The sequence below is a fragment of the Dermacentor silvarum genome, chromosome 6, assembly GCF_013339745.2.
Source record: "Dermacentor silvarum isolate Dsil-2018 chromosome 6, BIME_Dsil_1.4, whole genome shotgun sequence".
NCBI classification, from domain to species: Eukaryota; Metazoa; Arthropoda; class Arachnida; order Ixodida; family Ixodidae; genus Dermacentor; species Dermacentor silvarum.
The window spans coordinates 40,583,165-40,601,486 of NC_051159.1; the positions used below are offsets into that span (position 1 = coordinate 40,583,165).

General features: G+C 46.1%; 1 protein-coding gene across 1 annotated transcript in view; it reads right to left on the minus strand.

Annotated features, from left to right (window-relative positions):
• Positions 1 to 716, minus strand: part of LOC119455452 (vang-like protein 2) — a 157,240-nt gene extending 156,524 nt beyond the window's left edge. Inside the window, exon 1 of the mRNA XM_037716855.2 lies at positions 203 to 716. The gene's annotated coding sequence lies outside the window, so the exon portion shown is untranslated. The remainder of the gene's footprint in view (positions 1 to 202) is intronic.
• Between the last annotated feature and the right edge of the window lie 17,606 nt (positions 717 to 18,322).

Consider the following 18,322-nt stretch of genomic DNA (forward strand, 5'->3'; position numbering starts at 1 on the left):
GTTCTTTTTTTTTTTTTTTTTTTTGGTCAGCGTGCACCGGTTGAGTGTTTAGAGGTGTTTGATTCGGTAGCACGCAGAGAAGCAAATACGAAGCGCTCCGCGAATTAGTAAGTCAACGGAAGCACAATGCTCCTTTGATGAAGCGAATGTCAGGAATTGAGAGCATGCGAACACTGCAGAGAAGGCGTTGTTACAAACTTACCTGTTGGCATCGGTTGCTCGCCGTCGGAAGTTCAAATATCACGCCGTCGGAATCGATGCGTCAATAGCAGCCGATGCGCGGATCGCAACAAATAAAAAGCCGACTTTCCACGCGCACACTCGTAATCCACGGCCGTGCACGCCAAGAGGGTGTCGCTCGCGCCGACGCACACACTTGCAGCCGGCGGCCCCCAGAGGCTCACACAAAATTCTCCGAAGGAGAACGCGACGGGCGCAGCAGATCAGACGAAATCCAGAGCAGGCTCCGCTCCTAACAACGGCGCCGTCCGGTCGCCAGCGACCATTTTGAAGGCACGGACCGACGCCGGCGGTCGCCGGGCGCGCTGCCACAAGACTTTTGCCGACGGCTCAGCCACTTGTTCGCATCCTCCGAGCTCTAACCCCGCCGCGGTCGAAGCTGACGACACGCTAGGAGGATCACAGCACCGACGCACCACCACAAAGCGAAAACGACTTGACGGGCAACAACAACTGCCAATGCAAACTCGGCGGACCACGCTCTACGATCGCTTGCGCGGTTTGCAAGTCGGCGGCGGCGGCGGCGTCTCCGCTTCGCGTTCTTTGCCAAAGAGGGCGCGCGCGTCGGCAGCGATGCCGTTGCTTTCTGATTGGTCGCCCTCATCCGGTTCTTTTTTTCGTTGGCGCGCTCTCTCGTTTTTCGCGAAACAAGCGTCGGCTTTCCCACCAGCCAGCTAGGTGCGCTGTGGAGAAGAAGGCCTGCAGGCGGAAAGGAGGCGGGCATCAAGAGCGTGATTTTTCGGCAACGGAAAGAAGTCCATATGGGAAAGAGCTTGATTTATGACAGGGATTTGCTCTACTACGGCGTCCACGCGGCTCGGTATATGATTTGCTTTCTTTTCTTTTTTTTTTTTTTTGGAGGAGAAGCAAATGCTGCGCAAATGCTGCACGTTGCGCGTTCGCTCAGGTCTTGATTTATGCCCGTCCTCTGCCCTGTCCGACGATTTCTCAGGACTAAGGTGCTGACAGGGTGATAAATTAGGGGCTACTCTTGAGAAGAAAATTATTATAATAATATCATCGAAGGCCGGCGGTTTACGCCCAACGTGGATATACGGGAGTAAGGTTCGCTGGAATTGCGTGACAGATACGGGTTTTAGATCGGAGTTCGCTGCTACCCGCGACTTACTTGGGAAATGGGAGAGACGCGAGGTTGGTTGTGGTCGTAAAGAGCCTTGATGTCCGGTGTGCCAGACGAGGCTGAGGCATAAATTTCGCAGGGATTATTCTTTACAACGTATGAACGGCCATTTCTCGAGCAAACTTGAAAGAGCGCTCCTTGTGAGTGTAAGATCAAGTATCGGGTAAATCTTGCTACATATGCGTGCCTGCTGCGAAGAGGTTCCGGCACAAAAGTCGCCTGGTGTATTGGAATTCGTGTGCAAAGTAATCTATGCGACTCGCAAAACGTTCCTACGACGCTTTGGAGGCACTGCGATACAGTAAGAAAGGTAGTCGTGCTCAACACGCTCAACAGCTTTGTGTTGATCGACTGATATAAATTTCTTTACTTAATTTACTTACGATACCTGGAATACACCGGGAAGTTGCCTTTGACATGAGTGGTGGAGACATTACAAACACGCTAAAGTATGCAAAAGTGAAGCGATACAGGTCGACTTATGTAACAGATCGACATACGTAACAATCCTAAACTTCGTAATCCTAACCATAGCAATGAAATCAAAAGAATGACGAAATTGGCAAACATAATCATATAGGTAGGAATTAACGTGAAGGTTAACTGTGAGAATAATCAGGATACGCCATGTGTACACATTCTAGAAATGTCTAAAAACATAAGTGTCCTATAAGCAAGTAAAAAAAAATAATAAAGAAACTTAGTGAGACTTTCAAATTGCGCGGTGCTGGTAATGAGTTAGATAACGATAACAGAAATGACATGGTGTCCTGCAATATATATATATATATATATATATATATATATACTGCGCTCTTGCAGAGGGGTTCTATTCGAGGTGGAGATATATTGCCTCGATTTAACTTTTGCAATTGGAAGACGAATATTTCAAATTAGATGCAATTTTTAAGCTCTTTAAAAAATGAGTGTGCATTAAAATGTGACTATCTTCATATTTGCCATTTATAGAACTGCTCCCAAGGCATTAACGAAAAGTTAATTATTTTTTCGCTAATTACTCTTCCGAAGCTCACGTTATTAGCGGCGCCTTGCCTAGGAACTCGTCTGCAAAAACACAATGTTTACTGCGCCACTTACGTTTTTATTAAAAATCATCGTGGCCTAAATAATAATAATAACAAAACCACTGAATGTTGTGCTGTACGCAAATTCATTTCTTTATAGTGTATTAATGCATATTGTGGAATTAGAGTTCCATGGAAAGGCATTTGCACTTTCAGACTTCCTATGTCTAAAAAGGATATCTTCATTTAGTCCAGATGTATAACTTTGTGGAGCTTGATGTTCGCAGCTGTTTGTCCAAAGGATTGTGCGAATATTTTTCGAAGGCGGTCAAACGTTTCACTATTAAATGCATTTGATTCAGACAACCTCGATTCCTCAAGGTTGTTTTCTTTTTCTTTGCTGTGTCGTCAAGATGTAGCTACTTTGCGAGATTGTGGAATAAGTTCCGAAAAGTTGTGTAAAACTCATCTTTTTTGTTTCGCTGATTCATTGAAACAACGTTCCAGCGCCTACCTGGCCGATTTATCGGCAGTTTGGCGTTTTAAGTGACCTTGAAATGTAGAAGGTTTGCTTAGCCAGCTTTCGAAATCTACTGTTAGCGTAAATCGCCGATGGTGAGGTAGTTGCTTCGTAAAGGCTTCTCGATTTTCGATCTCGATGAGCCGTATTGAAAGTCCCGGCTCGGGAGTGCCTATCTCAGTAGCCGAAACTTCTACACATTCTGTCACACGTTCCAACACCATATGGGTTTTATCATCTGGAAGACAATAAAACTAAGAAATACAGGTCCCGGTTTGGACCATATCCAGCCAGCTAACGTTCAGCTCATCGTTCGTGGCCATGTTACGTTAATTACACGTTTAAAACATTTCCGCAACAATTTATAAAGGCCAAGCTATTGACTTCTTTAAAACGTTGAACGTGATACTACATGACACTGTATACATAAAGTGATTCTGCTTTTCCTCAGTAAATGTTTTAGAAACTCATCAGAGAATGTGTAACTGTCTTTGAAAATTTACCTCTTAGCCCCCCCCCCCCCCCCCCTCCATCCCCCATCTTAGCCCCATGGGTCTTTGACCTATTTATTCAACAGCACATCCTTTACTAGAATTTATTCACGCGATCAAAATGGTCATTGACAGGTGGATTTGGGCAGCAGGTGCTTTAATTCGTTGATTTACAAAAAAAATCATTTGTTGGAATTGCGCGCCCTATACTTTTTTTTTTATGCCGTTAGCATCTTTGGGAACCTTACCCAGATTCTTATCCCTCGGGACAGCGGGAAACATAGCGTAAAATGACCGCGTAACAATTTCTAGCCCTTGCTAAGGGATTTACAAATGTATTTGATCAACATGGCATTTAACGGCGCACGAAAAACTTTCCCCCATTTCCGCAAAATTTGGTCACGGTGGCAATCGCAGTTCTGCCAGGGGTATAGGCCAAATTGTGCGCGCTTGTAAAACACACCGAAGCGTTCGCATGCGTTATTTGTTGCAAAGGCCACAATTAAACCAGCCACATTGAATTTCGCCTACACATCACCCATTGCCCGGCCCCTGCTTTCACCGAACATAAACAAAGTGCTTTGTTTAGTTCATCGAGGGTACCGGGCGAACCTCTCATAATATGTAGCGACAGAGAAGAAACCGACATCCGCGTTGCTCCGACGGAAGATTTCTTTTTTTTTTTTTTATTGCGTGTTCACGAGCAGCCCCTACTCGCAGCCCGCGTCGGCCTCATCTTCCCTGATTTTCTTGTGCGACGCATGGTGTTTTCCGTCACTGCTTTCCCGCGGTAGACTCAACATAATGCATCAGTGCACGTACACACAAAAACAAGGGCTTAATAATTGTTTGTGACACTCCTAATTAGGGCAGAGTCGTAAAAAAATTGCGCGACACATTGAGGTTAATATGGCTCTTATTTCAAATAAATATAGATTCTGTGTAACGCAGAGTTGTCTTCGGACGGGGACAAACGTAGCTGATAACGGCTGCACAGCACTTTCGAACACTTGATTAAAAAATTTGTTGCCAAAGTTGTATTTCATTCTCATGATACTTAAGATACTTAAGGTTAATGATACTTCATGATACTTAAAAGGACCATGAAAGGATTTTGACGATTTTGTACAAATGTACTGAGTGTCGTTGGGGTATACGTCCTTCTGATAATTAATTGACGCATCGTAGTGCTCCGCGTAAAGCGTGTAATTTATTATAAGGTTTTTAAATAGGCACATCGTATACCGATCGCAACACCCGACTCGGCTGAGTTTTCAGCCTCCCCTCACCAGGTTAGACGATTTGACCATACGACGTCAGTAAGCTATCCGATTGGCTGCCCAGGACGCGTCATTATTAATTTTTCGAACATTAAGGTGAACAAATGTTGTTCGTAAAAGTTGAAATGTTAGTTAATCTGTTTCTATAAAAAGAAAGTATCAGAAAGAGAATGCACAAGGACAATGTATGACTGCACTCGAGCACTTCCGACACGCAGCAAGTGTCGTCTGCTTTTGTTACAACGTGCTCCGTGTTCAGGCGAGCTCCGCGATCTGTGTCGGTCTTGATCGGCCTTTTATCGAGCACCGTGGTCCACCCTTGCGTTGGGGGCTGCAAACGTAGCGACTGGCGACATGTCAAGCTGCGAAATCGTGTCCCTCTGCAAGGCAAACGTGCGAGAGAAGAGGCTGCAGCGCTGGTTGTTGGTATCCGATCGGCACCAGCATCTACGTATTTGCGGCTGTCACTTCACACCGAAGGAGTGCTATATAGGGTGTCCCAGCTATCACGCAGCACGATCTAAAAAAAAAGAGGAACAGCGTTACGTGAAGCAAACCTGGTGCGTATTGTTTCCAGTACAGTGGAGTAGCCGCCAGTAAGTTTTTCGTTACTGAGATTTAATTAATTAATTAATTGTAATTAATTACCTAAATCGAGAAGTACTGTCCTAATTATCAAAGTGTGAAGTAGAACGTTGTAGAGCAACATGAAAAACTCCCGATACAGCTTTCCGTTGCTCAATACGTGTTACATAAAAGTTTTCCGAGCGTGAAAGAAGCCCGCGAATACACGCAAAGTGCCTCGAGCGGCCAGTCGCGCGGCAATTCATTGATACATCGGCCGGTTTGGTCGATATACGCTTTACCTCACGTCAACAGTATCTCGTAGACCACACCCATTGCACATTTAACAAAGGGCTTGTCGCGCACGGAGCGAGAGACGTATGCCCGCTCAACGACTGTCGCAGACCTTCATGGATACTGCGCTCATGGCGCTGAAAAGTGGAGACAGACGATTAAGAGGAACCTTTTCGATGCACTCCAGTACACCAGTGAATCGTTTTGGTATATAGTGTTCAAATTGTGAATATAAATGTGAAGCACGAGTTACCCCGCGCGTTCGAAACCCATGCGCCGATTTTTAAGTTATTGTTTCTTGAAACTGACGACATGAGCCAATTCATGAGTGATTTTGCGAACTATCAGAGCTAATTAATCAGCAACATTGTTGAACCCCTGTCGCTTTGGAGACTTCACACTGTCCAATGGCCAGTGCTTTCTCGCTGCGCGCTGAGTCTTCTAGCGCGAACGTTGAAAGGGCATTTTCAAAACTCAGAATCATCAATCGAAAGGAGCGTGCTTCCATCGACAGGAACCTCGTAAAGTATGATTGCGTCCATTACAACAAGTTCTGAGGTTGTAATACGCACAAACGTAGGTGTTTTGTATTCAACTATTTGTGCTTGCGTGTATATGTGTTTGTGCGTTTAAACCTTCCAGACAACAAAAATACGCTTCGTGTGCTCTGATGCTTTGGTATTCAGATATCATTTCATCTAAGATTTTGGAATATTGAGAATACTACAAAATTTAACTCCGAATTTCGGAGAATTGGGGATTTACGAGAAATAAACTCCGATAAACTCCGAATTTCCGCCAGAAAATAAACTCCGAAAAACACCCTCCGAATTTCAAGAAACATGAACTCAGAAAACATGGAGCCATAGGTATGAGTAACGTGCCTCGCATAGTTCCCTGAAAATACCAAGAGAAAGCAACTGCATGACACATATAGCGCATAAAAATGGGGAGAAAACGAGTGTTCAGTAATAACTTTCAATGCGCATAATGAACGGAAACAATTGAAACTTTCGGCATAAGTTACTGATAAAATTACCCTCATTTCCTCTAAATATGAAGTTTCTAGCATTTGGCCAGGAAAGCTAGGAAACTTTGTAAGCGTTGCAATAGCGCCTCTAAGCTACCCCCCCCCCCCCCCCCCCTCCTGATTGAAGTTCGGTGTGGTAGTGAAACTGTTACGGGTCACAGAACCAGTATTTGAGCTAATGAAGAGGAGTTGTAACCGCAACATTCCGACTGAGTCCATTATTGCAGAACAGTGGACTCTGGCAGGAAGATGTTTTACGGGGAAGCGTATTTTCCGAAGCCTTCATCCATTCTTGGAAGACAAGAAACTTCATTCACGAGGTGTTCTTCAGAAAAGCAATGTTTAAACTAGCGAGGAAAAAGACACAGTCACCTCGCTGCAACGCATTGGCTTCCAGATTTTCCATTTCGAGGTAGCCAGAAATCACGTAGTCATGTAGTTGTATAGCGCCCGCCTCGGCTGCGGGAGGTTGTGGGTTCGATTCCCACCGCCGCCGGGCACCCACTTGAATTCAAATGGACACTAGCGTACCCCGGCCTGGCGTTCGGCTTCCTTCAGGGGTTATACGCTTGGGTTATACGCCTGCGCCCTAAATTTCCCGTCGAAACCCCCATGAGCACAAAAAAACGTGGCTACATGCCTTTCGTTATGTAGCCGCTCTACATGACGAAGGGCAAGCGATAATCGACGCAGTCACTAGCGGGCCTAGTACATTTGCTCGACGGAAGTTCGCCCCACGTCCAATTGAACCACCGAAAATGGTGACATCGTTAGGTGGCTGCTGAATACGCCGAAAATCATTGCCAGGAAGCGTGGCCAACGTAAGAAGTTTCTTAGGCACCTGTGGCCGACATGGAAAAATAATCTTTTTCCGGAGCTGACGTCGCAATCAATTATATTCTACCGTTGACTGCGTTGAAAATAATCAACACATTGTTGCTGTTTTGCTAGTGTTGTTAAACGTATACCTGGTTGTTGTATCTGCTTGCCAGACATTTATAACTGCAATGACAGCGTCTATCACTTCCGTAGTTTTTCTTGAACAGACTAGCTACACGTGCACATTGAGAACTGTGCACAATAGACAAAGCACAGAAAAAAAAAAGGTGTTACCTCTTAAACGAACAGTTTTGAATACACGACGTTTCGAAATTGCAATCAGCGGCCAGGCTTATTTACGCGTTGGAAGGAGAGAACAGATCACGTGACTTCACAGTTATTTATATCTGAGGAGTACCCACTGAAAGCAGACGTAACCATACTTGACTGGGCGTCGGAATTAAATGGTCATCTCTTAATTACGACCTCAGCGAACCAAGTCGTGTTCAAACTCCCTCGTTGTAAAGACGCCGGAATGAGCAGACGGCGCGAATATAGCAATGACGGCCATTCTTTCGGAATTTCGCCAAGCGCCGACACACCCCGCTAAGCTCGGGATAACAGAGTTCAGCCTTTCGTGCATAATGCGATTATACGGCCAGTTCATATAAGCTGCTGCCTAGACGTTCGTTCAGCGCATGCGTTGAGGAAGCAAAGTGATTGCTAGAACGCCGACAAGGTATGTCTAAATCCAGATGCAAGAACAAAGCTCAAAAGAAAAGAAAGGACAAAGCCACAAAGATGCGAAGAGAAGTTTAGCAGCCGCGAAGCGCGATGTGGGAATGATAAATCTGAACCGACGAATGCGTCTAGACAGACTTCGCTATGAAGCAGCACGAATGGTATTGGTCGTTTTCCCTCGACCTCCGCCGAGTTTTCCCAGGTGGCCCAAATTATTCCGGAGTCCCCTATTACGGCGTGGCTCATGATCAGGTGGTGGTTTTGGCAAGTAAAACCCCATAATTTATTTTTTACAGCTACGCTGCATATGGCTAGTCGATTCGTTCGTCCGTCGCCTGTACGGAGAAACTATCATCATCAGCAATGGTTCGAGCGTCGTCGTCGTCTTCCACAGCTGACTGCGTTGCCGCTCATCATTCCAGCGTATAGAATTTCACTTCCCTTCTGTCGTCGTAATGGGGAGGCCGCGTTTACGGGGTTTGAGCCTTTGCTTAAAGGGGTATGTGAGCTATTCATTGTCTTTCGTGATGGACAGATCTAATTTTGAAGCAATTTAATTTTCAAGAATCGCAGGCGGGAATGCGACAACGGCGGACTGCGGGCATACCGTCAGTGACGTCGTTTTCTCCGCTGCAGTCGAAGGTGCGTGTAACCTCATTAAGAAACACAAATAAGTAACCAATAAATGAGAAAGACTTTACTGAACCGCCGGGATTAACCCAGTGATAAAAACTGGGGCTGCACGTTTCAGCTTCACTGGTTAATCATCTGTACCGATAGCTTGGGCGGTGAATTTTTCTTTCTCGATCGTGCTTTCTTATTTCACTTTCCATGACTACATAATGCACATTTCTATGTTAGGCTATATCACAATAGTTGTGTAATGCGGCAGCGCGCTGCGGCAATAACCGTCTACGAAAGACAGTGCGTGAGAAAGCGCGACGACACGATCCCGACAGCGCCAGGAAACTATTTTCGTGAGGACGCCAACAGTGAAGTCCAGCCTTCTGCCAAAATACCATCAGCTTTGGATCCAACCGAATAGGAGATATGATACGTCTCTCTACCGTGTTGACACCGGGCGGATATATTTGTGCACAGCCACGGCAAGATGCGCGCTTAGAAAAAATAATCATGTGAACTATTTATAACCAAAACTAGACGTGCGGCTTTACATGAAAATATACGACACATTTCTAAATGTGCGGTACTCTCAGTCAGGAGGATCCATACATTAAGTAGGACGTTATTAAAAGAGCTGCGGTCTTATAACATGACATGAAAAAACGCTTCTTTAACAATTTACTTTACCAACCTCATGCTTAGCAACTCATCTGCTAACCTCCGGCATATAAGTACACGAGGTTTGTGCTTGAAATGCGTTTTCCGGTCAGTAAGAGAGAGAGAGAGAGAGAGAGAGAGAGAGAGAGAATAAACTTTAATAAAAAGAGCACGCGAGCGTAGGTAGCTCCCCCGCTCTGCAGCGGGTGGTCTCCTCAGTCCAGGAGTCCAGCGGCCTTAGCTGCCCTTCTCGCTCGGTTGACCAGGTTGAGCTGGTCCGTCGAGTCGGAGCTGGACAGCGCTGCCTCCCATTGCCGTGTGGTGGGGTGTGTTATGGGTGTTAGCTGTGGTGTGTTTGCGCAAGCCCATACCATGTGGTAAAGTGTTGCACATTGATCACAGTGTGGACATTTATAGGAATACAGCGCAGGGTGTATGGCGTGGTAAAGACTCAAATGTGGATATGTGTTTGTTTGGAGTTTTCGCCATATTACGGCCTCCTCTCGCGTCAGAGAATTATGAGGTGGGGGTAGTGTTCTTCGTGAAAGGCGATAGTGTTATAGGATGTGAGTGTAGGTTAATGGTATGGGCTCTGGTTGGAACTGCTCGGCGCGGTCATCTCGCGGCTCCCGGTGTGCATGCGCTCGGGCGTAGGCGTGTGCCTGCTGATTGCCGCGTAAGGACTCATGCCCAGGAGTCCACACGATTTGTATGTATGGTGGCAGCCAGTAACGTGGTGCATCTTTCTCTTCAATCGTAGTGCCAATACTTTGCGAGTTTGCGCACGCTTGTTCTTTGTTTGATTTTTCATTGTATACTTTGATTTTTTTAAATGTTGCCAATTGAAAATAAAGAATATTTCTCACTGCATTAGTTAGGAAATTTTAGAGAATATGTTTATATATTGCAAGATGTGTTGTAGAGTTCATAAGGATCTTTCTAATCGGATTTTATGTGTGTATCAGTATGTTTCTCGAATTTGTTTTTCAGTTTGTCTTGTGACTGTTTCATCAATAAAATTTTTGACCTTTTAAGAAAAAGATGTTTCATTTGAGTTACTCGGCGACTAAAGACCGAATCCAATTCACCGAGCATAGGTGCAGGAGCGGCTTACGAAGGAATCATGTTAAGTGTTGTGAATCGCCTGTAACGTGAGCATGGCACTATATACATCCCGAGTGCTTTCACACTATTGCGAGGAGTACCAGCGCTCTGTTCTGAAGGAGTAGAATTACTCTGTTAGGAGGAGTACAAGAACTCTGTTTGGGGGAGTAGAAGCACTCGGTCTGGGTGAGTACTAATACTCTTGGGGGGTGGAGTATTCGTACTCTGGGGAAGAGTTCTAGCACTCTGTTTAGGAGGAGTACTCATACTCTGTCTAGGGGAATTGCTATACTATCTGTGAGATAGAGGTGTTTTATTTTGGAAAAGGGAGTTCAATGTGGGACAAGCAGAGTTTCCCTCAAAGTGAGTTCCCGGAACTCTCTTTGTTTTAAGAGTGTAAGAGCATGCATATTCTTTCAACGCGTGTCTGGTTTATAGCGGCGTATTCGCTTCCACTGTCATCAGGTCGTTTTATCCACGTGAACGGCCCTTAAGGTCGAGTTATTTTACAGTTCTTTATTTTGTAAAGCGAGATGCACCGGTGCCAGGTAAACAGTGCTTAGGAAATCGTACAGGGAAAATTATAGGAGCAGGAAAACTAGCTAAACGTGTTTTCTAGGAGCTTCGCTGGTTACCCGGATTGGAATGTACGCTGGTGCGGCACACGGCGTGGCACACGGAGACACCTCTGGTTGTTGTCGCCTGAGTGATACCAGAATAGAGTTCAAAGCTAGGCATACAATAATAACACGTAGCATGTATGTTATGCATCGACAACGTTCTGACTTGACTCACCTTCCATTTGGATCGCGGGTAGAGCTGTGGCAGTGCCTCTAGGCCGTCGCCATTGGATATACTGGCTATATCTAAGCTTAAAGCTAAGTAATGGCACGCTAAGAAGTTTCCCAATCACAAGAACTTGTTTACACTTCTCGAGAAAAAGCGAGAAATTGGCACTCGTCGTCAAGAGCACGTTCGCCGTGCACGCCCCAGCGCGATCCCACATACCAGCATGGCGCTGGGCGATAGACGGCGCTGTGACCGCAAAATGGCGGCGCCCTCAATAAAATGGTCTGTATGGAGAACAGGTAAGTTTGATTACTTCATGGCACAATGTTAGCTAGTGTGGAACAAAACTAGTGATTATCGGTGATATCGGCTGCTGATCCGGGAATGTGGTTCCAGTCAAGCAATATTCTTGGGATGAAATATTCATGGCCTGCTGCGGCTAGACGTGACATAATACCAATTTTTTTAATCGTCCATGCTAGTCGATTCGTATAGAGAGGAAGGAATAATTGTCAGGAAGAGTGGGAATATAATAATAGATTCCATGAATTAGGTGCAGGCGGAAAATCTTACGACGAGAAGCAAGAGGCGGCAGCTCAAGCGAGTTTTTCGTGGCGCTTATGCTTTCCTGGCGGCTGTAGTTATGAAGAATGAAGCGAACAGAATTATTTCGAATTTGTTCAAGGGCATGCATTAGGTTCTCAAAGCTGGCGTCCCATACCACTGCGGCATATTATAGTTGTCTGCGAATTAACGTCTTGTATATGAGTATATGAGACATGTGCGGAGGAGAGGCTACGGCGGATGTATCTTATAGCGTGTGATTGGCGTTCGCGATTATGCAACTGATGTGAAGAGACAAAGTTAGCGACGTAGAGATGTGACGAATGACGACATTTCGCCTGGAGCACTGCGCCACGTCTCGTGGCAGATGGAGCGTACACTCAGCCCCTCTCGGAATGGCATATGTAGGTCTCTGCTTAGGCGCGCTTCGAATGCGTGTGTATGTGTTTGCGGGTGTGCGTGAATGGCATGCCCGTGTGTGTGTGTCTGTGTGTGTGTTGGTGTGTATGTATGTGCATGTGTGTGTGTCGAACGCCACACCTGAAACACGCCCTGCTGTCTAAAAGCCCAGCACTCCACCGCACGTGCATTTCAATTCACTTAGCGCGCCCCTGCAGCTGATCTTAACTGCAAACAGCGCGAAGCGGCCCAGGTTGCATCGTCGACATCTGCGGCCAATACGACCGTCGAAATAGCACAGAGCGACGTCCTTGTCTGTCTTCTGTAGTCACTTGTTTTTTGTTTTGTTTTTCATTTCAGCTGTTCAAACTCGTCTTAGCAATACAAGCGCTCAGGGCTCGACCTCCTCGGCACACACAAACAGTGGCGCGCCGTCCGACAGATCATGGTTCCTCGTGCACGGGCATCATGGACGCCATACGTTCATCTTGATAAGCTGTTCGTGTGGAGCCGAGCACTCACTGTTGGCGTTGTCTGCTTTAACGAGAGTAGGAGGGCCACACCTTCCGATAGGCTTCAATCTCGTGAATCGGCAGTTGTGAAGCGTTATAGCGGGAGTACGTGTTTCGTTCAGCACACTTAAAAGCGATATTTCATATCATCTGCCCATACACTGTACAAGAAAGGAGGGATCCGACCTTATTCCCGTTTAGACGGGAGGTACTGCCCCACCAATTTCTGCTTTGCGGTCAGGTTTCACTACATATATTTCAGTTTAATAATTCCCCTGCGTGTTCTTGACCATCTCTCTCCTCATTAAATCCTCTATCTTTATATTCTAGAATGGACAATACCTGTAACGACCCGGCTCTATCGATCTAGTTTCTGATATTCTTCTACCAATACTCTAAAGCTTCCCTTCCACTTTTCTTTTAATGTGCTGGGATATATATTCTAACTTTCAATTACCCTGTACTTGCTTGCCAATTTTCCTCGATTCCGTGTCTACGCTTTTCAAGTAAAGATATTTGCACGATTTAGCTGTCCATTTGTGTTATCCGTGTTTCCGAATCTTTCTTATACAGTAATCTTGCGCTGTGTTTCTCTGACTTTAAAAGACGCCCAACCCATCCCACCTTGCAGTGTAGAAAGGCGCGAATAATCATTGTTGAAACCGAACCGAATACCGATCGAATTGTGCCAAAACCGAATCGAATCAAATATCGAATACTTTTCGAATAAAGAACAGCCTTTGAATGCGATTAGGATTCGTTTGCAACTTCACCCAGTTTGCGGTATGTCTCTTTGTCTGTCTGTTCGTCCTTACAGAAATTATTTCCCTCCAAATTGGGTCACTGTGCAGTCCATGGTCTAATGGGTTGACCATCGGGCTCCAGTGCCGAGGCAACCGGTTTTGAAATCAACAATCGTATCAACAATGTTCGCGGGCTATGTGACACTAGGTACGGGCCCCTCTTTAATGGACCTCTTTCCCGCCAACTTCGGTCACTCGTTATGTGTGCCACTGGGCATATATCCAGTTGTTTTCAATGACGAAAGAAATCTTTTAAAAATCCGATGATGCTGGGCGGAATCGAACCCGTGTTATACTCGTATATATTCAGAGAATCTTGTCTGAATACATATGCATACACGCGCCACCTTTATGGTGGCGGTTGCTGGATGGCCCAGTTTGTCAAATGGTAAGCACGACAGAGAAGCCCGCCTGCAGTAGACGCCTCTACCTGACACGACGTTTCGAAGGTGGAAATAATGTGGGTCTCTATATTGCCCAAATGCTCATCGCATTATGTCTACAGTCATCGGTAAATCGTTTCTGCCGGAATTTTTTCACCATTCATGTAAAACAGCGTTGGCATTCCAGTGTTCGCTAGATTAGTAAGTTTCGGTCGTGACACATGATAAAGTATACGTTTTATCAAAAGCTTGATTGTAGCAGTATAAACAATTAACCAGGTTACTTCGAAGCATGCTAAGTCATACAGTATCACAATGAAGTTTTAAAGGGCAGTCTTATGAACCCCTTAGCATCTGTGTGTACTTTCGAAACTAAAACGAAAATACGCGTTCGCTCCAGGGACCACAGAGCGATAAGAGCGATTCACTTGTTAGAAAGGCCGATGCAGAGAAAGTCACTATTATACGAATAATGTTGTAATCAAGTATATTCAGAAATAATCCCGAGAGAACACACAGTTGCACTATTGATAAATAGAACCAAAGCATACCGATTGCCGAATGTCATGTCCGAGCACAATTTGAGTGCCAATGAGTGTGGTTTAACTGAAAGCGTCTTGCTCTGGCTCCAGGACCGATGCAGCTTGCTCTATATGTTGCTTCCGGCTCTTTATGTCCGCTGTTGTAGAGGTAAAATTTACTTTATTTTTGCTTCAGTTTAATGACTGATTATGTAAAACTGGCAATATAATGTACTCGAAAACTGTTGCAAAAATGTTCGTGACTATTTTGTCTCAGGACCAATTCGAATAGGACAAAATTCGATTCATTATTTGGATGGTACGGACATTCGCACACCCCTGTCGCTGCCTCATTTGCATCAGCGCGATTTCAACAGAAATCACCGGCGTGCCCTCTTGGCATGTCTTCGCATCGTTCGTGTCAGGCAAATATTGAATCAAGCGCCACTAGCCGCATCCCTATTTCAGCTCGCGTCGGCAGTCGTGATCTGGATCGACGGCGTGCGCAAACATGACTACATCCATCTTGGATGCAGACGGTGCTCGCTTAAAAGCCAGAAAAATACAAATAAGCCATAGCGACAGACAGAATATTCTCTCAAGCGTTCATTGAACTCTTCCAGCAAGCGTCGAGACCACTTCGCGACCAAAGGTAGTTCAGCGTATTAAGAACGCGTTGTGGTCGTACGCATACGAGTGCGGCTTCCTCGTCTTTTACCCTCCGAATACTCCAAGCAGCGGTCCCGCGCTGGCCACGGCTAAGCTGTTTCCGAATACACCTTTTGCGCATAGCCGCAAGCGCTGTCGATGCGTCGTTAGGCAGTCGATAGGTTACCTTGCGTCCATCCTAATTCGATGCAGCATGGTGTGATCTGCTCCCCAACGTGACGAGAGGTGTATGCAGAAAGAAGTACGGAGATTAACACGGATTCTATACCACTTGTATCATAGTGGTACATAACCATTCTGAAAGATAGGCCGAGATAGGGTGCATACCCAGCGGCAAATAGCGACCGCAAGTTCCGTGCCCGAAAAGAAGTGGCGAACCTGCGTATCCCGCGACCTCGCGCTTAGCAGCCCAACACCATATATCCACTAAGCCTAGCACGGCGGGTCAAAATTGATCAGCTTAAAAAAATAGAAGCGTGAAGTTTACAAACTGGTTACTCTGCATAAAAACATATCGCAGCAGTTCTGTAAACGGCATCCGTTAAAGCATCTAAAGAACAGAGAAAACGGAGAAACATCTAAAGAACACAAGAACAAGGTGAGGGCAGGAGCCAACGTTTCGACAAGTGGAGTTGTCTTTTTCAAGGCCTCCACTACCACCACCACGGTGGGTGGTGGCGGTGGTGCAGCGGTTGCCGAGAAAAACGATTTCACCGTTAACATGTATTGAAACAGGCACCCGCCGTGGTTGCTTAGTGAATATATGGTGTTGGGCTGCTGAGCACGACGTCGAATGATCAAATACCGGCCACGGCAGCCGCATTTCGATGGGCGAGAAGTGCGAAATCAGCCGTGTACTTAGATTTAGGTGCACGTTAAAGAACCCCAGGTGGTCCAAATTATTCCGGAGGCCCCCACTACGGCGTGCATCATCCGATCGTGGTTTTGGCATGTAAAAAGCTCATCATTTTTTTTAATAGGAGCCCCAGAGCTGAAGCTGCCTCGAGGTAACCGGTGAATTTTCTGACGCCTTACCGCAGCATGTAATGCTGTTTCCACCGCTTGTTCGGCTGCGTGTTACGGTGTTGATGCTGGCACGCGAAGCACAGCCGTTTCAGCGATCGTAGCGCATTTGTTCCTTTCTGCTCCCGACCGACTATGGTACGGTGGCTAGATGGGTAGGTGTGCCGACCGAGCGTAGTTCACCACTTCTCCGCATCATGACGCAGAGGTGGCGCTGCGGACAGTAGAACGGCTGAGCTGCGCGCAACGTCGGCTGCGCGCAACGTCGGCTGCGCTGTGTAGACGAGCAGCGTGTTTGATAGTATCGCTGCCTCTGCTCTAGCTTTGAAGTACGCGCTATACAATGGCGTTTCGAGCAGAGTAAGCAAAGCCAGAATGGGGAATTTGTTACTGTCGTCTTCTCAGAAGACACGATATGCTGAAGTAAATTTTCTAGCTTGGCGATTGGTCACATATATTTATTGGTACAAATGCGGCGCTCCAGCTCATTGCATTAAATACGTAGATGCATTTTTCCATGCATAAAACAAAACTGCAGTGGTTTTATACGGTATATGGAAACGTGTTTACGTGATATTTAGTGAGTTCTAATGTTTCAATTTCGAGAAATCCAGCGATTGTTTTTATTGCTGCCTCAGTTGCGGTATTTAAATTGTTACTAGACGAATTGTGTTGGTAAGTGCATATGGTTCACTGTTTGATTGCAATAAAATAAAGCAATAAGTCTTGGGCTAGATTCATGAATATATTTAAAATACACGAAACGCTCTCATAACTTGACGCACCAACATAAATAGCCTAGCGCCAGCAAGGTCGCAACGTTGGTCCACCACATCATAACATTATTCACAGCACACGCTTCAGATTCATGTGCTTCCTCCTCTCCCTGTTGCTTTCGCGCGTCAAGTTCTTGCCCTTGACGAGAAAGTAAAGGCGTGTAATTTAATAGAACTTCACAACATCGTTTGTGAGCTCTTTCTTGTGCCGCTCACAGCCGATCAAATTCGGAAGATTCAGCTACAGAAAGAATGTAAAGTTGGCGATACTGTTCCTTCGTAACTCATTTAAACTGAAGCACAGCTTGAAGGCGTCTTCGAGCGATGCTACCAGATTTTTATATTTTTTTTAGTGCTTCAAAAGGGAGCAACAGCCCTGACCTACGCATTCTGTTGAATTCAGTAATGTCCCTGAGCAATCGGAGCACTTGGTTCTTTGCAGGAACTTCCTTGCTACATAGCCTGCTATATAGAATATAAGCCTAGAGTCACTTTTCTTTTCCCTGTAGCAGCGCAGCGGTGCTCGATGTCGCAGGCGCTGAGCACTTCATGTGCGGCTTGCAAATTCCCAGTGTCAATGAGCTCATAGACGGACGCTTTTCGGTGTACGGTTTGCTCATTAACGTCGCCGATACTGAGCAAGCTACTGAGCAGCCTGGGGTGAACATTTCCGCTGTCAGACAGCGGAACATTTTCGCTGTCTTTCTCACAAATTTAGAGCGCGACTTGCAGTTCGTAGTGAAGCAGTAAGTCTCCTTGGTGGTCTTCTTTGGTGGAGCAATGCCGCCGCTAATCTCGCTGGTCATTTTTTCGACTTGGAACATTCCACATCGCTTAGGAACTTGCAAACAGTACGAGAGACGCGGAGCTCTTCACCTTTGAAACTGACACGAACAGACGACATACAACTATTAAAATACGGGCTTTATTTTTTTGCTCGCCGCCGGCCCCCTGTAGCAGACGACGCGCGCTGCGGAACCGTTCTACTGACCGCAGCGCCAATTTTGCGTCATGACGCGGAGAAGTGGTGAACTACGCTCCAGACGCGCCGGTCGGCACACCTACCCATCTAGCCACCGTAACTTTGGGGAACTAGCGCTGGCCAGAAGGCGCTATGGCAGTTCGGCTGTGCAGGTGAAATATGCTGACACCATCTGATAGGGAGGCCACGCAAATGGTACGACCTTTTTGGATGATAACAGACGCGCGGATGTATCAACGTCTGCTTTAGCTCTATATGCATCCGGCCACGCACTGGCCGTACGGCCTTACCGGTGCGCGTTGGAGAAGCGCATGCGCTCATACGTTCTAGCACACCGGTTCTCAGACAGGCCAAAACCTGGACACATGTGC